Raw genomic sequence first — 25,998 nt, forward strand, 5'->3', positions numbered from 1 at the left:
TTTCCAGGACTGAGAGATTAGTTTATTTTACACATCTACAACTTCAAGATCTGTCTGTTAGGTTGTTGTTTATTGCTGACACTGTTTGTGAGTTCAGTCAGTAAAAACAGCTTAGCTTATTTTAAAGAAACTGACCAGACATTGCAGTCAAATGAATGGAGCTAACTGGTTACAGTAAATTTCAGTATGTGTTTGCTTCCTTTATTTTTTTTAAGAAATACTTCTATACTATACTATACTGCCCATAAGGTACCAGTATTCTGATAATGCATTTGCTAGATATTAATGCTAGATATAATCTGCTGCTCAGGCCATATCTGAAATCAAAATGGCTTGAGTAGCTCCTCAGCCCTGTGGCAGCACTGTGGGGAGACCCACATGGCTCATAGTGGGCAGTCAATTGTGGGCCCCAGTACCAGTAGAAATGTAGGGCACAACTAGGCACTGCACTACACATGCAAAAACAAAAAAAACTATATGAATGAACACAAAAAATCACAGAAAGGTTTTCCAGGTGATTAAAATACTTTATTTTAGCATTATGCAATCCTGTTATTTCAACTTAATGTACTTGACATATGTCAATAGAATAGACATTTATTAATGTGGGAATCCTTTTCAGGATTAATTAAGGTTAATTTAAAGAATTATTTTTGGAGTGACCTTTTTCTCTGAGGCAACCACCACAGCACTGAGCTGTCATCTGTACTTAAAAAAGTAGGATAACTGTCCTTGAAAGGTTAAGCCACAATAAATGGCAATGGCATACACATGGTGTGTGTATTCCTTTCGGCCTCTAATAACCCCAGTGATCTTCCTGTGGTTTAAAATCTTACGTGATCTTGTGATACCAGGCAACTAACGACTCGTCGACTAGATTGTATCACGTCATCTCAACAAGAATAAAAAACTAGTTTTAAGTTCGTGAATATCATGCATATGTACATTATTTAATGACATTCACCATAGAAACATAATATTGTTTTGTTTAAATTACATGTTAGACTCTTAGAAATGTAACAACCACCCAATTTCCCTTTTTTGAGGGTATGGGGTCCTTTACACGATATTGGCTGCCCCTCCAGGGTGCATCTAGTCCCCATAGTGCAGAACCAAAAAACACTCTGGAAGGGCAGCTAATAGAATGGAAACAGAGAGGCGCTGACTCTTGTTAAGGTTCAAAATTGAGGAAGGAGAGTACAAACCACTCTTGGTCCAGTAGGTCTTTGGTCAAACAATGATTTTAATGAACACACGTGTGGGAAGACACTCTGTACGCAGACAGCCAGTAGTCCTCGACTTAATCAAAGCATGAACAGATATTTTATAGCATCAGGGTTTGTTTACTGACGCCCCTTCATGTGTCACCGGTACATTTTATACATAGATCAGATCAACATCACCATGACTTTTCACCTAGAAAATCATCTTCTATTTTCATGGCTTGGTACTTTCCGTTCTTATCTTAAAATGAATTGTTCCTCTTTCTTGCCGAGACAACAAGGACGGTTCCTCTAAATAAATTTAACTAATGTGTGTGTATGTGTTGACCTCACATGCTCTTTGTGTCACCTCTTCACCTACTGTCTGTGTCTCGTCCTCAAATGCTCCTCAAAATAACCTGCACTTAGACTCTGCTTTCGGTTTCAGTTCTGCAAAAGGCACACTCTGCAAACCTGCAACTTCCTGTCAGCCTGCAACTTAGTCTTTCTGAAAGACACACACTGTTCAACCCCTGAATGCAATATAAACTCCAGATTATATTATTAATGCAATGGTAATAATGACAATTATTTAACAATACCAGTAAAATAATTTCCCTTCTCCACACTCCCTCTCTCGACCTCTGGAACACCAGAGGTCGCAATACATTGTGTCCTCACTCAGACCCTCTCTGGTGGTCTCGGACCTCGAGATCTCCAGGATCCTCGCCCCTCCTGTGGTCGCCGAGATCTTCTGTAAAGGAAACAAAACACCTTTTCTTGCACCTCCCTAACTTATCCTATCTGGGACTCTTTAATCAAAAGCCTGATCCTAATTATCTTCTTAACTTATTGACTTGTATTTATATATATTCTTCAACGTTACTCAACCCTTTAAACTCTTTAAGCCCTGCTTTCACGTCCGGTTGCTCGCTCTATTTTCCCTTATCTGATCATCAACATCCTGTGCACAAATTGTCGCTGCTGCAAGTTCCTCTACTCCAAAAGAAAACAACCACTTTAATCAATTAAGTTTAAGCATATAAGCAATTACTCCTGTATACATTTCATCATAGCTAAATGCTGCCTTGAAACAACTCCTATGTGTTAACTTCATTTTAACCTCACATTTCCTATGTTATAACCCATTTTGGTATAGCCTTTTTATTTCATTTTGCTCCTTTTAATGTAACAATACCTTCTAATTCTAGTTTATCAGACTTAACCAAAATATATGCTTTCCTTCCTCTTTGGTCCTTCTTTAAGTTCAGTTAAAAGCTAAATGAATTTAAGGCCTTTTGCCTGGAATCAATACTGTCATGTGTGTTTCTTAACTCTGTGTCTGTAAGCGTGTGCAATCCTTCATGAACTCATATTATCCTCACAGTAGATTGGCTAATCATAGCGCTAGCCAAAGGCTCGTGACCCTCCAGAGACAAATTTGAGCCACAACTCCTTTAAAAGCACAAAATGCAATATGTATAAAAATCATTTCTATTTATAAGCTCCCCCTTTATCCTAAAAATACCTCCTATGTAATATCTGTATGTGTAAGCCTACATTATAACCACTTCTTCTAAAGATAAAAAAAAATCAAACAAATTAAAGGAGTGTAAGCTGCTTCCTTCATTGCATCTTATATTAAACTATCTCACTTCTGACTCCTTCCTAGAATAATTTCACATATGGCACTTTGTGTATGTGTGTTTTCTATTCATTAATGTAATTGTCAGTTATTTTCTCTCTTCATTTTACCTTCTTTTGTTTGTTTGTGACGTTCTACTTTAGTTCTACTAAACCTTGATGTAAAAACAATACTCCCTTATTTCACGCACACACTCTGCATTTTGCCTACGCACACACTTCTCTCTCAGACTTCCTCTGTTCACACACCACCTTGCACTCACTCTACTATCAACTTTCATAGTGTTATTATTATTTAGTATTTCGTACACCTCACACAGAATCATTCAAATCGAGTACTCACAGCATTCACATCACAACCTTCAACTTTCACTTTCAATCCTGCAAGACGCAGAGATGGACATCTCCTTCACCTAACATAAAACTAAATTACCATATCAACATACAATTACTGAAATTCAAACTCAAATACACCATCTGTTTTAATAAAGTCAAAGAGTAAACAGGTGTACCAAGTGTATGTACTTATGTGTTTTAAACTGAAAGAAAAAGAAACTCAAACTCTTATAACATCACTCATGCCTCTCTCAAATTAAAAACACTTTCAAACTTTAAAATCTCCTACTTTACATCACCAAAGAAATACCTCTCACACCTTTATTCATCATGTCAAAGCTTTCTCCATTTTGCACAGCCTGCCACATGTTTAACAAAAAATCGCTGCCCGAGAAGGCTCCCACATATCAAGGTGGTCGTTCTCACAAATTTCCAGCAGACCCTCAAATAAACAAAAACAACGACCCAGGCAGGCTTCCAGTTCAGCCTCCTCAATTTCTATGCACACCGAAAACTCATGGGGAGATTCTTCTGTCTCCCCGTGTCCTACACAATTCACCTCCAAATGATCCCCTACAATTGAAATTTCAGTGTGGAATGACGCAGAGATTAACATTCCCTTATTTATTTACTATATGTAACCTGAATTTTTCTCTCTCTTATCAAATAACAAAGGTTATCTTTAAAATTTGTTATTGAACTACTAATTAAGTTGCTTTTTATGGTATCAGTGGTAAACTACCCCTAAAAAGTCCACTTTATTGCGTGTTCATTGAGTTACTTCTATTAAGGCTATTTAACAAGTTCAATTTACACATACTCATTAATCTGTCACGCTTATTAGTGGCTCATGGTTGCTTAAAACCTATGTCTGACTTGACCACAGAGTTAGAGCACCATTCAATCCTCTCAGGATGACCACTCCACTTACTCTGCATCCAGTCAGCTCATGAATTAACAACACTTGCAGACTGTAACCCTTTTATTTTTTGTTTATGCCTTCAAATCCACCTTAAATCTTCTTACCTAAACGTTGGTTTTAAACACAAACAATTCTTATATTCTATTTTGAAACGCTGTCACCATTCATATATTTACAATGTTATTATTTACTAAGCCAGCATTTTAATCGCAGACATTTATCCACATTTGCAAACAACAGTTATAGGGCTGAATAATCACACAAAACCGAAAGCATAGTCCTCTCATGCGCTCTGCATCAGCTGCCTCATTTGCATGCACACACACTCTCCATCTAAAAATGGCAGCAGGCAGTCAGTGCATTACTGACTCGACACACAGAGATCTCTCACACCAAATTTTCTTATTCTATATTACAACGACGTCTTATATTTACAACCACTGTCAGATCTGCCAGCTTTAGCGCCTACACAATTTTAGACAAATTTAAAATAACCGCCCAGCGGATAAACTCCCTGAGTTTTTTGCGACCAATTAACCAGTATCAAGACTTTAACTGTTTCTGGCCTCATTTCTAAAATCCCTAACTCAATTTAAAAGTGTCCAACACCCAAGGTCCAACCTTTGCTGCCCAAAAAAGCGCAGATACCGTTCCAAACGGTAAGGAGACTCTAACTCCTAGCTATTTTGGAGGTTCCCAAGTTCTCCCCGGTTGCCAACCGTACTAACCCTATTCGCCGATAGGTCAGGGCCAAGCGTCCTTGGCCGGGAGGGAGCATTACCTCCGAGAACTGCGCTTCCTACCAGTCCAACTGGCGTTCTTGAGTAATTTATAATACTTTGAAACAACAGTAAAACACCCAACAAAGTGTAAGACTGAAGCAGGTCCAACCTTATAACCAAAAAATAACCAAATTCCCTAAGATACTAAAAACATTGAGCAGTCCAACTGCTTTTCCTTTTAGCGGTCCAACCGCATTCAATCATTACCAGCAGTCCAACTGCTTTTCCTTTTAGCGGTCCAACCGCATTCAATCATTACCAGCAGTCCAACTGCTTTTAAATCCTCAGTACTGTCATGAGATTCTCATCAAAATCAAAGCAGACATTTACCGGCAACTTTTACTGAATAGACATTTAATTTTATCATCCAATTCAGCACACTTCGGATAAAATCAACAGGCCTGTGCCTACCTCTTTTTAAAGGCGCCTGTCCCCTCAGTTTGGTTGCCGGGTCACGCCTGCCTGTCTGACCACAACGGACCATACATCACCGTCTACACCTCCAATCCTCCCTCCTCAACCACCGGACGAAGCCCCCAAATGTTAAGGTTCAAAATTGAGGAAGGAGAGTACAAACCAGCCTTGGTCCAGTAGGTCTTTGGTCAAACAATGATTTTAATGAACACACGTGTGGGAAGACACTCTGTACGCAGACAGCCAGTAGTCCTCGACTTAATCAAAGCATGAACAGATATTTTATAGCATCAGGGTTTGTTTACTGATGCCCCTTCATGTGTCACCGGTACATTTTATACATAGATCAGATCAACATCACCATGACTTTTCACCTAGAAAATCATCTTCTATTTTCATGGCTTGGTACTTTCCGTTCTTATCTTAAAATGAATTGTTCCTCTTTCTTGCCGAGACAACAAGGACGGTTCCTCTAAATAAATTTAACTAATGTGTGTGTATGTGTTGACCTCACATGCTCTTTGTGTCACCTCTTCACCTACTGTCTGTGTCTCGTCCTCAAATGCTCCTCAAAATAACCTGCACTTAGACTCTGCTTTCGGTTTCAGTTCTGCAAAAGGCACACTCTGCAAACCTGCAACTTCCTGTCAGCCTGCAACTTAGTCTTTCTGAAAGACACACACTGTTCAACCCCTGAATGCAATATAAACTCCAGATTATATTATTAATGCAATGGTAATAATGACAATTATTTAACAATAGCAGTAAAATAATTTCCCTTCTCCACACTCTCCAGGCGTGGACAGCTTTAAATCAATTGCCTTTTTTTAAAAAAAAAAAAACGTTTTTTTTCCCAGTAGGGTTTTTCTAAGCAAGCCCGCTGTGGGGGGCTTGCCTCCCTCCTGAGGACCAAAAGGACAACATGAGCTAGCCTACATGGGACCCATATGGGTTATCTGTGGGCAGGCCAACTGTGGGCTTCCCCATGGAACACCTACTTAAAGACCCTATGAGCAAAACTGTGAGCTGAAATGGATATTTTTGATGAGTCATGGTGCAGCATGACTACAATTAATTACTACAATCAAAACTTGTAAGCATAGAATTCAATATACTGTCTCGACACAATTTTAAACAAAAACTTGATGAAAATTGCCAAAAGAAATTTGCAGTTGTCTGCTACAGCTCACACAGAATGTGTCTGACCAGAATTCTTCATCTTCACTTTTGCCATTGTGCTTTTTCATAGGGACCCATCTGATTGTTGGGATTCACTCTCTAATATTGACCTTAAAAAATAAAGCACCTGGTACTATACAAGCAAAATGGAATAGAAATGAAAAGAAATTCTCAATTGCTACTTCTGTGACATGATCCATTCCATCAAGTGTTTCATGGTGCTGTGATGTCTATAATATTTGCAGCAAGGTGTTTTAATAAAAGTGACACCCATAAAACTTTAAATGGAGCTATAGTATCGGCTTTCTGCTATAGTATTTCCCCAAACTTTAAAAATGTTTGATCAAAAATATTTCCTGAGGAAAAATACCCCATAAACGTTACACTTTGGGCTCTAGCCACAGTCATTCTGGAATATCATGAGTTTCCCTATTAACCTAGAAATGCTATTCATTTAACAAATAAGGGCATCAGTAGCATATGGAAGAACCATAAACAGCCACAACAGCCTGGCACCAGCTTGTTCACACACTGCTGTGGGATGTTGTTTCAGCCTCATCAGAAATGGCCTCAATGGAATGGTGAGTACTAAGAAGCTTTTCCTGAAGAAGGGAAATTAAGAAAATGCTTCAGTATTACCCAATTATACAAGGACTGGACTAAAAATGAATGGCAACAGGTCTGATGGAGTGATACATCGAAATTGCTTCAAATTGTTGTCAATGTGTCAAAAAGGAGAGCGGTACAATCCTTCGTCTTTACAGCCATCTGTAAACTATGGTGGAGGCTGTCATAATTTGAGGCTGCGTTTCAGCTGCCAGTGCCATTGGACAAACTGATGGAAATCTAAATGCAAAAAAGTAAGATGAGATTTTGATTGAGATTTGGAAAGCATCTGGTTGGGAACAGCATTATTTTTTTCATCATGGCTGATCCAAATGAAATGGCAGTGGTGTAAAAGCAGAATTGGATGGAACAACACAGTCTACAGCCATGGATTGGCCTTCACAGAGACCAGAAAAACCACTCTACTCCAGCAAAATCACATGTATAGTAGGCCTTTACTCTGAAAGACAGACTTAAGATTTCTTCCATAGGAGATAATTCACTTCCATGGTAATTACAGCACGACACCTTAAACAAATATAGATTTCTGCCAGCTACAAGCAAAGCATCCCAACAATGGCAACAGCTAATAAAACTGATATGTAGCAAAACAGGGTATTAGCTACATCTGGCATCAAATTAATCCACTTTCAGTGGGCATGTGTACTGCTTTTTCTGATATTTGCAGTACTTATTGACCCAGTGGTCTTAGCTAATTATAGGCCAATCTCTAACCATCCTCCATCTGACAGTGAACTACTGTCAGATGGACCAGACTGTCAGACATGATGATTAGATCTGATTCCGTTCCAGATTTTCATTAAGACATCCATCCATCCATCTTCATCCGCTTTATCCGGGGCCGGGTCGCGGGGGCAGCAGCCTAAGCAGAGAAGCCCAGACCTCCCTCTCCCCAGCCACCTCCTCCAGCTTATCCGGGGGAATACCAAGGCGTTCCCAGGCCAGCCGAGAGATATAATCTCTCCAGCGTGTCCTGGGTCTGCCCCGGGGCCTCCTCCCGGTGGGACATGCCTGGAACACCTCACCCAGGAGGCGCCCAGGGGGCATCCTTGTCAGATGCCCGAACCACCTCAGCTGGCTCCTTTCGATGTGGAGCAGCAGCTGCTCTACTCTGAGCCCCTCCCGGATGGCCGAACATCTCACCCTATCTCTAAGGGAGGGGCCAGCCACCCTTCAGAGGAAGCTCATTTCTGCCGCTTGTATCCGCGATCTCGTTCTTTCGGTCACTACCCACAGCTCGTGGCCATAGGTGAGGGTAGGGACGTAGATCGACCGGTAAATTGAGAGCTTCACTTTTACACTCAGCTCCCTCTTCACCACGACAGACCGGTGCAGCGTCTGCATCACTGCATCCGCCGCACCAATCCGTCTGTCGATCTCCGGCTCCCTTCTCCCATCACTCGCGAACAAGACCCCGAGATACTTGAACTCCTCCACTTGGGGCAGGAACTCATCCCCGACCCGGAGTGGGCACTCCACCCTTTTCCGGCTGAGAACCATGGCCTCAGATTTGGTGGTGCTGATCCTCATTTCCGCTGCTTCACACTCTGCTGCGAACTGTTCCAGTGCGAGCTGGAGGCCCTCACCTGATGAAGCCAACAGAACCACATCATCCGCAAAAATCAGAGATGAGATTCTGAGGCCACCAAAGCAAAAGCCCTCCGCCACTTGGCTGCGGCTAGAAATCCTGTCCATAAAAATTATGAACAGAATCGGTGACAAAGGGCAGCCCTGGCGGAGCCCATCACCCACCGGGAACGAGTCCGACTTATTGCCGGCAATGCGAACCAAGCTCTTGCAACGGTTGTATAGGGATCGAATGGCCAGTAGCAATGGGCCAGACACCCCATACTCCCACAGCACCTCCCACAGGACACCCCGAGGGACACGGTCGAATGCCTTCTCCAAGTCCACAAAACACATGTAGACTGGTTGGGCAAACTCCCATGCACCCTCGAGTATCCTCGAGAGGATAAGGAGCTGGTCCAGTGTTCCGCGACCAGGACGAAAACCGCATTGTTCCTCCTGTATCCGAGGTTCGACTAACGGACGAACTCTCCTTTCCAGCACCCTGGCATAGACTTTCCCAGGGAGGCTGAGGAGTGTGATCCCCCTGTAGTTGGAACACACCCTCCGGTCCCCCTTCTTAAAGATGGGGACCGCCACCCCGGTCTGCCCGTCCAGAGGTACTGCCCCTGATTTCCACGCAACATTGTCTTTCACTCTGATTGTCTTTCATACTGTAGACCATGTAGAAATTCAATTATCCCTTGGCATGTGTGTTCTCAGTGTGTGCACAAAGTGCTTAAAGGCATATTTTTAAAAAAAAAACTGTGTGAATGAGCCTTGTGCTAGAAAGTGTTTTGAGTGCTCAGAAAGACTAAAAAATGTTACGCAACAACCAGTCCATTTAATGTTTTTTGGAAACTTTATTATTGCATTATTGAACGCAGTGTCAATGCAGAGCAGCTGCTCACATGAACTGAAATTTCTAGGGTTAAAACACACACTACACTGAACTGACTAATCAGTGCTGACTGCAAGCAACTCTCAACCCACTCAATTTAGCAAAGCATCCCAGCTCATTCCAGCCTCCAACTGCAGCTTCAGGTGAAACATTAGTTTGTAAATTTGGCTTGTTCATCCCATTCTGACAAGAGCTATACTGTGATTGAAAAAAATATATACACTACAATTTACCCATGACTGTGACCACTTTTATTGTTTTTTTAATACGATACAATATATTGTCTTGTTTTTTCTCTGTTCGCATGTTTCAGAAACAAATGCCCACTTTCACCTCAAAAAAATGCTTTTACCTCACAGCAAGGAGGTTATAAGTTCGTTCATACTTTCTGTTCTCCCTGTGCTTGTGTGGGATTTCTCCAAACACTCCAGCTTCCTCCCAGTGCTCAAACACATACATAGTGAATTAACTGGTGATCCTAAATTGGTGAGGATGCAAATCTATTTCCATTGGACAGATATTTACAGCAAATTTATAAGACAGATGAAAAAAAAACATATACTTCAGGTGTCGAAGAAAATTTTTGGCTCATCTGGATATAGAGTCTTCAGCGGGAGATATATTGTGTCAATCATCGACAGTAAGTCACTTCCTCAGTCTTAGTTAACTCATGTTTCCCCGACCTTATAAATAGTACATAACGATTAAAACCAGCAACATTGCCTAATAACTAGACATTAATATGCAAATTTTCCCGACCACTGTGAATAGCCACGAGGACCTTTCATAGAGAATGTGGGAGTGACTATAATTACAGCACTGTAAAATGCTAAGCAATGTACCTTTAGCCCCCCTCCTCAGTTTAGAAATTGACTGACCTCATGACCCACTGTTAGTACTAGTGCTAGCTATTATAGTAATTATATAAAACATGAAGAAACCAATGGCAGAACCAGGCTCAGGGAGAGGCAGCCATCTGCCATGGCCAGTTGGGGTTGATAAAACTGATTTCACTTTCTGATTTCACTTTCAGAGCTTGCAGTCTTGTTACAGTGGAGATCACACTGCATGGGGCAGGATGATTAGATTCTGTTCCAGATTTTCATTAAGCCAATCAGATTCAAAAGTATGTTAAAATGATCTCCAACAATGAAGAGATTCTTTTTCAGTTATGATGAAGTGCTTCACAATCTTATCTAAAAAGATCAACCCTAACCTCACAGTAGTTCACTGCATCACTCAAGGTTAGACCCCACAGTTTGTGATACTGTAGACTATGTTACAAGGCCAGGTCATTTTACATATTTTCAACCTGGAAAGTCTGTTGCTGGTGTCAGTAATTTAACAAAGCCTCTTTAGTCCCTGTATTACCCATGTGAAGATGCAAACATGGGAATAATGCACATATTAATTAAACTAAAAAATATCCTACAGTTGTGTTGTAAAAGCTATATGTTTAAGTTTATTATGTTCTATAATTGTTCATAATTATTCTATAAACCGTACACTGACAGCAGGGACACTTATCAAGGCTTCATTTTCAAAAGTCCTAGCAACAGGTTTTCTTCGGATTCTTTGTAGCTCTGATGTGCACATAAGTGTAATCGGTATACCAGGAAATTGTGCACTGACAAAAGTTCCCCTTTGCTTGGAATGCAAAGTCTGATTAAATGCGTTTTTTAAAAACGTGTCAATTTTTTTGAAATAACTAATTGCAACTAACGCATTAAATTCCCACCCCTAATATATACATATTGTATTTAGTATAGATAAGTATTGTTAAAGCTGCAAAGACTTGATGGACATTGGTTTCAGCTAAGACAGATAACTCCCACCACACTCACAACTTACCTGCCAACCTAGTGAAAACACCACACTGTTAGACTTTTCATCGCCACTTTACGGTAACATACTGGCGTCACTGTTGCCAGCGTCATACCGTGACGCCGTGTTACGGTAGCTTACTGTTCTGCGGGATGATACCGTTTTTTGCTGGAGTGGTATAATACTCTTGGACAAATTATGGTAACGCACCGTAGCCTTTTTTACGGTATCTCACTGGCGACAGTGACGCCAGTGAGATACCGTTATGTCGTAAATTACGTCAACAAAGTAACATCATACTGTGATTAAGAAATTGGTATACTACCGTTTATTCACGGTATGTCACTGTAAGCCCGCTGCATGGTAATAAACTGCAATATATTAACCAGTAACTTACCGTTATCACGCATCATCAGTACCAAAAATATTCATCTCTGCTAGAGGACACCGTGTCCCAACAGGCGGTCATTTACTGTTTAACAGGTCGTAATTTACCGTAATTTCAGTTAACAGTAACATACTGTAAGAGACTGGAGGGTTCCAAAAAAATTGGATGGATGGATGGATAGATAGACACACACACACAAAATATAATTCATGTGCTTTACAAAATAAATAAGAGTATTGGTCAATTAAATTCTTTATTTATTTGTCACATGTAGTTATAACTAGTACAACACACAGTGAAATGTTTTTTCCGGCTAAAAAGTACTCCCCCCCCCCCCCGACTGTGCATCTTACTAAACTTATAATAAAAAAAAATATCTATATAAAAGTATAAAAATGTATAATATCGTGCAAAATATTACGCTGTAATAGTTAAGAGCTATAGTGTACGTATTTACATAAATACAGATGTAAATGATAAAATACAAATAAAAATAAGGATAAAACTCAAAAGAAAATTATATACTGTGTATGGAATTGTCCATCATGTTGTCCGATTTGTGTTTTGATTGAGGAGTCTCACTGTTTGTGGGTAAAAACTCCTCCTGAACCTTTCAGTTCTTGTTTTCAGGCTACAGAGGCGTTTCCCTGACCTCAGTGGCCTGAACAGTTTGTAAGCGGGATGGCTGGAGTCGTTAGTGATCCTGATGGCCCGGGATCTGCACCTTTCAGCGTAGATGTCCTGCAGTGTTGGTAAAGATGTTCCCATAGTGCGTTCAGCTGTGCGCCCGACCCTCTGCAGGGCTTTCTGTTGCTGGGCTGAACATCACTATAGTGTTCTCAGTTACAGAGCGAATAAACACAGTTAAAGTAACTAAAAGTAATTCAAACACTGCTTGTTCCCTTTGTGCATTTTGTCTCGCAGTTCTGTTAATGTTTTAGCGTGAATTAGTTTCTCTATCGAGTACAGCACTTTATTGTAACATGCTAGTTAGCATGTCTCAGATGAGAGCATATGAGCATGCAGGTGGCTTCTCATGTGGTCCGCTATGCTTCTCTCTCCCTTGAAGGTGTTCATGCAGAAGTCCAGTAAAGTGAAGTCGCTGTGCTGTTTTGTTTTTATTTTAAACAGGTATGTGAGCTCCCTCTTTTATTTTTGTGTCATTTGTACTGGTTATATCTTTTGTTTGTTTGTGATTCATGTTCACTGTTTCAACTTACTGTTAGATATATGTAACTAAAAAAATATGTAAAATTGCCACTGGTAAATGAAGTTTCCCTAAAGTATAATTTTGTTGATGAGGTAATTGTCGCTATATGGTCACGATGAAGTGCATTTTAATTTGTTAGATATGTTTATAAATTCATTTTAGTATTTTAGCAGTTTTATTTGTTAAGTAGATTTGTTGTGATGTTGCACCTCAGTCGCCTAGAGCAGCGGTCCCCAACCCCCGGGTCTCGGACCGGTACCGGTCCATGAGTCGTTTGGTACCGGGCCACGAGAGTTGAGGCTCAGGTGTGAAATGTATGGTTTTCAGGGTTTTTATCGGTTTTCAGCGTTATTTTGTTATCATTTTTATTATTATTAACTAGGTTTTCCTGGGTCTTTTCACGTGTCTTATGAATAAATCTTATTTTTTTCGGTACCGGTACTAGTTTTATTTTGTTATATTTATCCGGGACACCTTAAAGGCCGGTCCGTGAAAATATTGTCGGGCATAAACCGGTCCGTGGCGCAAAAAAGGTTGGAGACCGCTGGCCTAGAGGCCCCGCTGAGGAGAGGTGTTCATGCAGAAGTCCAGTAAAGTGAAGTCGCTGTGCTGTTTTGTTTTTATTTTAAACAGTTATGGCAGAATAAATCCACCCAGCTGGCAAAGTGAGAGTTGACTCCTCTGGTCATTCGCACAACACAACGCAGAGAACTAACGGCAATCAGAGTTTAAGGCCAGACCGGCTACACTGGCCCGGTCCTGGGTCTGCTGCGCCCCCCTCCTGGGTTTCGGCACCACTGTAAACATACTGCGGCAGTGGCATTTTCATGCTTTTCAGCATCTCTTCATTGCTATAACACACACTGTTGCAGCTTTACAGCTCACAGCCCGACATACCAACAACCAAAATATTCAGGACCTAGTTCACTCTTATAGCCAGGGGAGGCGTGACGAACTGATGCAGGTGAGGTGTGTCAGCCTCCCCGCAGCCGCGCCACGAACCACGCCTGCCAACAAACCACGACTGCCGATAAAACAGGAACAGACAGATGCTTTTCACAAGGTCAAATGGATGCAATATTCTAACACACACCGAAGAAAAGACAAAAATCCGCAGAAAGGAGATTTGAGGATTTAGTTGATATCTTGTTTTAGGATGAATAGTTAATGACTGGACTGTATTATTTCAGAAATTAAATACTTTCAGTAATTATTCTGCTGCTTTTGAAACTTCCTCCAAGCTACAGTACATTATTATTCTGAGAGTAAGGAATTTATTTTGCTAATTCTCTTCACTTTCACTGATGTAATATTATGGAGGGCTTTGCATTATGCACTGGAATCGATATTTGTCTTGTGCATGTTTTTCAGTGAATACACATAGATCTCTGATTCTGTTGAAGTCTCCTGTCACAGGTAATCAATATAAAACTATGTTTGTTCGCATTCAGGTGTGAGCCCTTACAAGAGAAAGCAGCTTCTTTCTTGTCTCTGGCCGAGGAATGCTTTGTGTATGATTTGCTGACTAAGCTCAAAGTGTGAAAAAAAAAAAGTACTGCAAAAGGAAACCAATGGAGGAAAAGCTCTGAGACACTTTATGCAAACTGTTGCCTTGCTTTGTTGAATCTGAATTGAGCCTTTGATAAACAAAGGCTGTGAAGCATAATAAATAGAGTGTCTCTGTGTGGATGTCCTCTGTGGTCAAAGTGAAATTTGCAATTGTTGAACTGCTTGAATCACACTCCATAAACACTGTGTTGATATGAGGCATTATTTGTACTTTTACTTCAATTTGAATTTGTAAATTTGGTGACTGTGCTATTTTATTATAATAGCTTTTTTTGCAATACAATATGTGATTAAAATGTTCACAAGCAGTTCTGTTTGTACACAGATACAGTACAGAACAGCCAGATGAACAGATTTCAATTTCGGGATTAGCTGTTTGTAGTTACTTATAGATGTGTGTTTCTGATTTACACTATAAAGTAATAATTCGACTTTATAAAAGATAGCTAAGCTAGACGTCATCAATTTCTTTTTGGACTCCATGATTTTAAGACATTTTGACATTAAAATTAGTTGCATCTAGGCGTGGGGGGTAGGAGTGAGACGTTGAAGTGCCAAGTTATAAACTAAGGCCAACAAGCTGCATTGAAAGCTGGAACTGCTGAAACAAACAGAAACACAATCTGCTAATAAGTACTTAGTAAGGAACAAAAAAAGCTTTATATGCATCAAATACTCTCATCATATTATTCTATATACTACATGACAAAAGTGCAAAATAATTTTGGAAGACAGTCTCTTAATATTTTTTATTTTGTCTGATCAAATATCTGATATCTGTTTATCTATCTAGGCTATCTACAGTGGGGCAAAAAAGTATTTAGTCAGCCACCGATTGTGCAAGTTCCCCCACCTAAAATGATGACAGAGGTCAGTAAGTTGCACCAGAGGTACACTTCAACTGTGAGAGACAGAATGTGAAAAAAAAATCCATGAATCCACATGGTAGGATTTGTAAAGAATTTATTCGTAAATTAGGGTGGAAAATAAGTATTTGGTCACCTCAAACAAGGAAAATCTCTGGCTCTCACAGACCTGTAACGTCTTCTGTAAGAAGCTTTTCTGTCCCCCACTCGTTACCTGTATGAATGGCACCTGTTTGAACTCATCATCTGTATAAAAGACACCTGTCCACAGCCTCAAACAGTCAGACTCCAAACTCCGCCATGGCCAAGACCAAAGAGCTTTCGAAGGACACCAGGAAAAGTATTGTAGACCTGCACCAGACTGGGAAATTCTTTACAAATCCTACCATGTGGATTCATGGATTTTTTTTTCACATTCTGTCTCTCACAGTTGAAGTGTACCTCTGGTGCAAATTACTGACCTCTGTCATCATTTTAAGTGGGGGAACTTGCACAATCGGTGGCTGACTAAATACTTTTTTGCCCCACTGTAGTTACCTCTGTGTCGTGCTACAGCAGGTTTTATATCATTTTCAGTAGCCACATGTTGCTACATGTTGAGCACAGTATTTTAGATTAATTTCTGTTGACATCAAAATAATTCCCTCAGTGGCTCTAGGGATAACATTTTCCCACACACCCCAAATATTAGTACATGATAAATAAACACATTTTTGATTAAATTTGAGATGATAATATTTTATGTTAACACAGTCATGTAATGTCCTGGTCTCAAAATGATGTATTTTTGCATATGATTTTGTACAATTACTTTTCAAATTATTCACTAAATATTATAAGTTAAGTAGAACATTTTTAAGATGAGGGAATATGAATCAAAGCTTCCACCAACTGGAAGACCAACCACACCTGATTTCAAAGACTCCATACTGTACTGTGCATTTACAGGAGGTAAAGTTCCACCCAGGACAGACGAGAGGTACAAGAAAATAATGGATTACTTAATCTGCTGTTTGGAAAAAATGTCAAGCGGTAACTTAAGAAAATACTCTAATGTTTGCAGTACTTTTAGTACAAAGTAGGAGTAGTAATGAGCAAATGTTTTTATTGGGTATTCATCCAGAGGGAAGCCAACAAATACATTTATAAGCATCTTCAATTTTAGGTAATTTCTTTACATTTCTTACACCACCCCTCCTCTCTACTGCTCCCTCTTCCTTACACAGCAGTTTATTTGTTGTCTCCCTTTCTTCTTACCATATGAAAATGGCACTATAGGAGGGACATGGGAAAACTAATGAGACCATCAATTGCTTTTTTTTTTTTTTTGCTTTTTTCCTGTCGCAATGCAGAAAAACTGTGTTATTACGGGGTTTGGAGGCGAATCAAGGAGCTAGGAAGGCAGGGGGTAGTGGTAAGTGATAAGGGGTCAGCTAGGACCTGAATGCTTCTGGTAATGATGCTGTAATTATATCTGGCATGAGAAGGTGGTTGAGGACCTACTGTTAATATAATGTTTAGAGGAACCTCATCAGACTTTTCCATGGCCTGACAGTTTCATTAAAGCCTGGCCATCCTCTATTCCAGCAAAGTCCAAAGTATTTATAAAATAAATCTTTAAATCTGCACCATCCTTATCCCCCTCCTGCTTCCTTTTCAGCATGTCCATTTGCATATTAACCAGAACATCACTTGTTGTTAATCGATGGAGAAGGCAAAACAGCTTTGTATCTGTATCTGTCTCTGCCTATCTTCCTCATTAGTGTTAAAGTCTCTTTTAATTTCAGCCCCTTATCTATCAGTGTAATGGTTGGACTGCTATTGATTTTCTCTTTATGGATTGAGCACAAACAAAATGGTCAAACCTTTGACAGCTGTACAGTCTGTTTTTTTTATTTTTAACATCACTGATGTATAAATTATCTCTCTCTGTGCTAAAGATGATATGCAGGGCAATCAAGTTTTATGGTTAGTCAGGTGATCAAGTATTTAACATACGCCATTCTACAGCAGAGCTGAAAAACAAGTGTCTTGTACTGGAGCTATTCAAGAGGAGGAGGATGCAATCAGCTCCAGGTCCACCTTCCCCATCTCTATCTTTTATGCTCTCTGTGGACTCGCATCAGACTGGCTTTGACACTGGAATCAATCACCAACAACTCCCCCACCCACGGCCCATCTATACCACACCACACTCACCTCCACAGTTTTTCTTTGGAGCAGTGGGAAAAGTGAAAGTGTACACATGAAACCCGATTCTGCAGCAGGACTCTCTAGAGTTTTTGATCTTCGGTCCTAAATTGCTTTATGACATGCTAGTGATTGGACCAAAGGACACAACAATAGCATTAAAGAAAAAAACCAATACATGAGATCATTGCTGTGAGCGTGCTGATACAGGGGAGGAAAGTACACATGGCTTCTTATACACTGAGTGACTGCGTCATGCGTGCCTCTCTCCGTGTATGATTGTAAAATTTTGAACGGTTCATTTTTTCAAGTTAAAATGTTTTAGATTCTGGATAGGATCTGAGACACTTGTTCATTTTAAAAAGAGAATGGTGAAATCTTTCTATTATCATAACAGTACCCCTCCTCAGTGGAAGCCTCCAGGGTTGTCTGGGCTGTGATAAAGGATAAATGAATCTATGACCCTTCCTCTTCACCAGCATATGTCCGTCAGTCACTTGACAGGAAAGCACAGGTGGCTTGTAGTGACAGGTTTTAACTGAGACGTATGGAATATGAGGTGGATCTCCACAGTAGATCCTCATGGTAGGCAGCTGGTTAATAATGCGATGAAAAACAAAGGGACTAATGCAATATTTTTAGATCGCAGCTAAACGTTCTGACCTGGTGGATATGCTGTGGTACGCGTGGAGTCTGTTTGTAATGTGCCAGGTCCAAGTCGCACAACAAGGCGGTTCATGTACATCCACACATAACATGATTAATCAAAAGGCTGACAGTTTCCTGTGGAAATGGCAGTTTATGGAGAGGCACAAAGTGGGCAGTCTTAGCAAAGCAAACATTTTGAAACATTCTTTTGTCAACCAATTTTAAAAATCAATATCATGGGTTATATCATCGTTTCAATAGCAAAACCACACAACGAGCCATAACACCACGTGGGATACTTGACAGGTATAAACAAATTATAGCATGAAATATTACATTTTGATACCATGCTTATCTTCTATGTGGGCGATCGTGGCTCAAGAGTTGGGAGTTCGCTTTGTAATTGGAAGGTTGCCGGTTCGAGCCCCGGATCGGACAGTCTCGGTCGTTGTGTCCTTGGGCAAGACACTTCACCCGTTGACTACTGGTGGTGGTCAGAGGGCCCGGTGGCGCCAGTGTCCGGCAGCCTCGCCTCTGTCAGTGCGCCCCAGGGTGGCTGTGGCTACAATGTAGCTGCCATCACCAGTGTGTGAATGACTGAATGTGTAAAGCGCTTTGGGGTCCATAGGGACTGAGTAAAACGCTATACAAATACAGGCCATTTACCATTTCTAGCCTTCATTCCTTTGGTGTCAAAGTAATTTTTTAATGTTGTCACATTTTATATAAATATACAGTGGAGTTAGCAAATTTAAACAAATCCATATTTTATGCTGGCAAAAGGAAACTACCAGGTGTAATTAATCACAAACTCTACAGAGATTAATAGATCTTGACTTTGCCTTTTTTATTTTAGAAAAAAAATGTGTGCATGTAAACTATCAAAGTTTTTAATTTGCAGAGTCAATACCCAACTCACAACATCACAGATCTGGACACCAGTACAGCTGATGTTGTCCTAAATGATGCGTGCATATTTCAGAAAACAGCCACAGAAAACGCTGATGGAATGGATTCAATGGAGCCAGAGCCACTTTGCAACAAACACAGGTTACATCCTGACTCATATAAATGGTCTAAATCATGCAGTTCTAGAGTGACTTTGACAGAAAGGGCAAGGTTTATAGAACATTTTAAGCCCAGCAAGACAGACCCAGGAACCCAGCCATTGCAATTTTACTTCAGCCAAGTTTAAAATCAGCAAGTTGTCTACTATAGCTATTGTTCAAACTGGCAATACTACTGTGTTACAGTCGGACTACAAATTAACACTGGTCAGTATGTGTTTAGCATTTACAATAAACAGAGTCACACCCTCTCTCAAGATTTGGTCCTTTTTGACTTCTCTGTGTGTGTGCCAGCTGTAACACAAACCTAAATATGCAACTCGAGGAACAGAAACCATAGATACAGTCCAGATTAGACATGGGTATCGAAACCCGGTTCTTGTTTCAATTCCTTGGAATTGTTTGCCATTGCAAACGATTCCCTTATCGATTCCAGTCGCCCCAAATGACGTCACCACGTTGCGGAGCGTCATTTACCTGGCTGGAAACATGGCGGCTCAAACGCTCAAAAGTTTGGTTATACTTTACGAGAACGGATGACAACAGGGCAACTTGCAATACTTGCAAAGTAGATGTTTCATTTAAGGGAGGAAACACTACGAATATGCAAAAGCATTTGCTCACAAAACACATGATGACCTTAAATGAATGTCGTGTTTTTAATTCCGCTCCGGACTCGTGAATCTCAACCCAGCAGCAGCGGTAACGTTTGCACGTCCTCTCCCGTTAATGCGGCAGGTAAATAATCAACTAACAGTGCATATTATGTTAGCGCGATCTGCCTTATTACAAAACCTGCTATTACTGTGCATTTAGGTGACCATGATGAGACAGACAGACAGAGTCTGGCTCAGATGCTGGCAGTTCTCGCTGCACTCTACCGGTAGCGTCTCCTTTCAGGCCAGGATAGACGAATGTCACCGAGCAGTGACTGAGTTTGTGGTCAAAGGCTTGCACCCATTTGCCACAGCAGATGATTTTCGGTAAGTGAATGTGTTTAATTGTAGGCAGGGACATTTCTGGATATTCTTGTGTAATTGCCACAGAACAATTTATGTTAAACTTTGTTATTGCTACAGAAGAATATTTATTTTATTATTTTACATTTACAATTTTTTTCCCCGGGGACCCTGTGACACCCCATTGAAGAGCCGTAGGCTGGATCTCTTAAGACCTCACTGTTGGGTTTGTAAGGCCATGTTACTCCTAAATTTCTATCTTTTTCAAACAAGTTCTAAGCTAATCGACCTTAGTGTTCTCCTTTTTAAAAAATAAGAATCGATAAGAGAATCGAATCGTTAAACAGAATCGAAAATGGAATCGGATTCGTGAAAATCTTACCAATACCCATCCCTAGTCCAGATGTAACTTGACTACTACATTTTTATAAAGTCCTGTATGTCAAAAGCACTAGTTTGTCTAATCCTCAGGGCCTTCCATGCAGTGGAAACACAGACACCAGTCTTAAAGAACCTTTAAAAAAAAAAGGTACACAATAACTCTGCATCAGTGTGTGTGTGTGTGTGTTTATTTTTATTATTATTTTCTGGCCCAATCATTCATCAATTCATTCCTTCATTGCACTACTCTGTACCTGCAGTTTGGCCCAGAGCATAAACTCTAAAGTTTGTACTAAGGATTTGCCTAGTGCAAGCTTTATGATGAAATACTAGAAATCCTAGCTTTTCTTGGAGCTTTAAGATGTATTTCCCAATTTTTATTGCAAATAGAACTTGCTTACATGTCATAAGTCAGAACACCAGTCACAAATCGGAAATCGTATAAAGAAGTTCAAAGACGCACTGCAGTGACATAGGTTTGTCCTACTTGTCACTGTTCAAAGTGACAAGTAGATACCAAATGATACCATTTCAAGTTTTTATGGTTTGGAAAACAAACAGTGCCTGCACAATGTGTTAAGAGGTATAGGTGTTTTCCTGAAAGTGAATAGATAATCTTGTGGCAGTCAAAATGCCATGAAAGCACATCCATACTCTCACAGTCACTAGAGTGCCTTTTTCTCAAGCTCCATCTGTATGGCTAATGCATCATCTTCCAAATATATCACAACCAACACCACATCTTTGAGCATTAGGAATTATCTAAAGAACGTAAAATCCCACATGCACAATGGGGAATAAGCTCTAATGCTTAAGTGCACTTGCGGTGAGTAAAAACACATTTTTGACACGGACCCATGGAATTAAAGCATCACCTACCATCTTACATTACCTCCAAACGAAATAAATTATAATAATTATAAAAAATCTATCTTTTTTTTTTTACCGTATGTAATGCTACAGGTAAAGAGAATTCGGTGAAAAATGGAAATACACGTTACAGAGTTTAAATTTGTCGGTTTGAATGTGAAGGAGAAATGTGGCGAATGAAAGCTCACCCTGCATTATAGAAAAACAAAAGGGCAGAACTTAAAAATTTTAACACCTCTAGCAAATTGAGGCAATTGTTGTTTGGTGGTAGATAAATAAAACTGAATTGAACTAAAACTCATAAGCATGACATATGTGTCAGTTTTTATCTCACGCACAGAGTTATGGTTGAATTTACTAACATCCTGTGACAGCACAAACCCTATTTTGGGGTTAAAAAGCTGTCAGGATTTAAAGTGGCATAGTTTCAGTCTTGGAATTAGGCCAGTTGAGAGATATAATCTCTCCAGCGTGTCCTGGGTCTGCCCTGGGGCTTCCTCCCAGAGGGTCATGCTCGGAATACCTCACCCAGGATGTATCCTTGTCAGATGCCTGAGCCAACCCAATTGGCTCCTTTTTGATGTGGAGGATGCAGAGCCTGGTTGTTGTGAGGGGCCATGGTCTTCCTCACCAACACATAATTCTGAGTGTCAAACTGTGCATAGACGTTGTTCAGCGCATCTGGTAGGGAGGAGTCACCGTCACAGGCAGGTGTGATCTTCCTGTAGTTGGTGATGGCCTGAATGTCCTTCCACATGCGCTGCTGTCCTGGTTCTGGTGCTCTGATGGCTCAAGACAGTTTGGCCCTCACTGTTCTTAGGGCCGCCTTGCCGTCTGCTCTGAGGGCGGAGTCTCAAGTCTTTAGCAGCTCACACACTTCTGCAGTCATCCACAGTTTTTGGTTGGAGCGTATTATGATAGTCATGGAGACAGTGACATCTTCGATGCACTTGCTGATGTAGCTAATCACAGATGATGTGTACTCCTCCAAGTAGGTGCGGCTGTCATTTGTTCCAGCCTCCCTGAACAATTGCCAGTCAGAGTGCTCAAAACAGTCCTGAAGAGCAGAGAGAGCTCCTGCAGGCCAGGTTCTTACCTGTCTCAGAACCAGTTTGCAGTGTCTGACGAGCGGGCTGTATACCAGAATTAGCATAACAGACAAGTGGTCTGAGTATCCGAGGTGGGGGCGCAATGTCACCAGCATTGTGGAGGACCCCACACACCCCTCACACACACTCTTCACCCTGCTGCCTTCCTGCAAGAGGTATCGGAGCATTCGGGCCCTCATAGCCAGACTGTGAAACAGTTTCTTTCCCCAAGCCGTCAGACTCCTGAACACTCAGTGACTGGACTGACACACACACACACGCACACACACACACATACACACACACATCTTCATACATCAAGTTACTTTTTGCACAATGGCCAGTCCTTTGCACAACCCACTGTCATTGTTGCACTTTTCTATTGCACTGTCTCGTGTGTTTGGTTCTGTCTGGTGTTGCACTGTCTTTGTTTTGGTTTTTTGGCACACTTGCACTTTATGTAGTACTGTGTTGACTGTCTGTTATACGTAGCATCATGGTCTTGGAAGAACGTACTGTACTGTTCCACTGCACATGGTTGAAATGACAATAAAGCCACTTGACTTGAGTTGAAGATCTCGCTGACAGTGGCCTCTGCTAGGCATTCTCGGCGCACCCTCACTATAAGTTTAGGTGAGCCAGGTCTGTCCAGCATCCTGCCTTGCCACCTGATCCAACTCACCATCAGATGGTGACCAGCTGACAGCTCAGCACCTCTCTTCACCCGAGTGTTCAGAACATAAGGCCAAGCCTGACTATATCTAGCCGGTGCCACTCAACCTCACGGACGCAATAACTCAGGCTCCTTGTCCCACCAGAGAGGTGACATTCCATTTCCAGGTGCTAGTCTCGGTAGCCGGGGATTGATCCGCCAGAGTGTCTGTCCCTGGGTATGCTTGGGTGATATCCCTTGCAAGGCCGGCTGCAGGCTCAGAGCTGCTGTTTGCGTCTCTCCCGAAAGTAGCCGCTGCACCCATTCCACCACAGGCCACTGGCACGCTTCTGCCATGACCCAAAATTACTCCAGGAGCGCTTGGCGGTCACCGTCCGGCGGTGCAGAAGCCCCGACCAGCCTCACCAGCACCTGGGTTTGGCATACCGCCTGACATCACAGCCTGTCTAACTTCCCTTCCTGTGTTGCTCTCTGTGTGTCGCAGCCATCTCCGCAAGCATTCGAGCCAACATTTGGACCAGTGCAGGCAGTGGGTCCAAGATTGCAAGCTGGGTTTCAGCACCACTTGTAACCCCAGTCACTACTTGTAACTCTCAACATGCTCGTTCAAAGCTTTGTATTATAATTAACAGAGTTGATGTTCTGTTCCGACCTGCCATCACATACCTCTCTCCGGTTCCCAGGGTCACTGAAAAAGATTGATATGTGATTACCAAGTGAGGGGCTGCTGCTCTACCAACCTCCCTGGCCCCTGCCCCTTGAGCCTGCTGCACAACCCCTCCCCTGTAGTGGAGCCATAGACCACACCTCTGCCACACTCTATAAGTTCTTTATGAAAACAGCGTGACAGTTAAAATAAATGAGAGGAGGCAAAGAAGAACTAGTGTTATTCTAAAAACGTGAATCTGTTAGAAGTTGCTGGAATTGACAAGAGCAAAGGCTGACTGTGAGAGGAACATGTAAGCATAGGTTTATCCTGTGTTTCTCTCTGAAAACACTGATTCAGGTCAATGAGAGAAGGCTGAAGGAGAATCAATATGTCAATTTCTGAGATTAGGGATAGCTGTGTGAAATCTGTGTGGTTGTCCTGTACGATGTTTAGAAGAAGATGAAACATTATTTACCATCAGATCCCAAGCCATATGTGTCCTAATGAAGATGCCACATGTGTAAATAAGCACATTGTGCTTGGTTTTTCATGCTGGCTGTATCAGTGTGCAGGTAATTATTAAGGTCTGACACACTAACAGAGTGACATTAACAGCTGCATGTTGACACATATTTCTATGGTAAATGTGGGTAAAATAAATCCATCCATCCATTTTTTGCATGTTATCCGAACCTTGCTGTGGGGGCAGCAGCATAAGCCAGGAAACCCAGACCTCCCTCTACCCACCTTGCCCCAGAAGTCCTGAGGAGGCATCCTTTTCAGAGACTTGAACCACCTTAAATGGCTCCTTTCAATGTAGAGGACTAGGGTAGTAGTAGTAGTGCCTTGTAGCTTCCAGCTAATGACCATGGCCTCGGATTTGGGCGTGCTGATTCTTATTCCTGCCATTAAAACTTGACAGCGAACTGCTCCAATGCGAACTGGAGGTCACGGCCTGAAGGGTGACAATTTTACTTTTCTATAGCTACTGGCTTGCATAGCTCTCACATATGCTGTTGCCATTTTTTCGATAGTCCCTCAACGTGAAGTAATAATTATCTCAGTGGAACAACCTCCAAATTGTTGCACCATTTAGACTATGACAGCATCAAGGGTGTGGAAAAATGTTCCTTTTATTAATAGGTTGGAAAAGCAAGTTTCAGGTAGTTTCTTCTGTCAATATGTTGGTGTTAATGTGTTAGTGTGTCCAACTTTTTTAAGTATCTACAGCTTCATGCAGGCTGCAGGCATGTTAACCAGCAGCCGTTTGCTCTCACATTTCCAATGCCCTTCTGAACTGTGATCATGTATTGACTCATGCTCAGCTTGCTGCTATGATGGGAGCGTATATATTGTGGAGAGGCAGGTAAGTGGCCAGTACTTTGATGGTGTTGTACCCTTGTGGGGATCCGTCGTGATCAGAATTAGCCAGTTTAAACACTTTCCTGTGATTATTTTCATTATGGCTTGAGATAAAATATTTCCTACTGCGTTGCTGCAGATTACTGCAACAATTCTGCATTCGTGCCTATTTCACAATTTGGAGAAGCAAAGGTGGACTGTTGTGTCTATTATACATTTTGCTGTGCTACTGGGTTGCTTCATAAAACTGGCTGAGTTTGACTAATGTTAACCTATCTAATGCAGCAAAAGTGCATAATACCCAGCACAACTAATTCAACCTTAGCTTGTCTTCTGTAGTCCCACTAGCAAAATAATAACTAACCTCACATTTTATTTTTTCATTTATTGACTTATTTCTTGGATATGAGTCTGTGGCTGAGCCAGATGTAAGTCATTTTGAAATGAACAAAGTAAGAACACTAAGCTAAGACAGCAACAGCAGTTTAGACAGTCAAAGATGTATCTGAAAAAATGCTCTTCCCTACAGTATGATTTACACTGAAATCAAAGTCATGCACTGAGATTACATGAAGATGGGAAGCTAGGTGTTGACTCAGGCCTGATGGCTTCAGCGCCTCAGACGTTTGGTTTGGGATAAGGAGGAAAAAAGAGCAGTTGGTTGGGTAGACAGAGGGCAGG

Source organism: Aulonocara sp. 'chitande type north' Nkhata Bay, linkage group LG9 (genome assembly GCF_057382095.1).
Source record: "Aulonocara sp. 'chitande type north' Nkhata Bay isolate Kocher_YH1m ecotype deep benthic linkage group LG9, A_spYH_male_GT1.1, whole genome shotgun sequence".
Classification (NCBI taxonomy): Eukaryota; Metazoa; Chordata; class Actinopteri; order Cichliformes; family Cichlidae; genus Aulonocara; species Aulonocara sp. 'chitande type north' Nkhata Bay.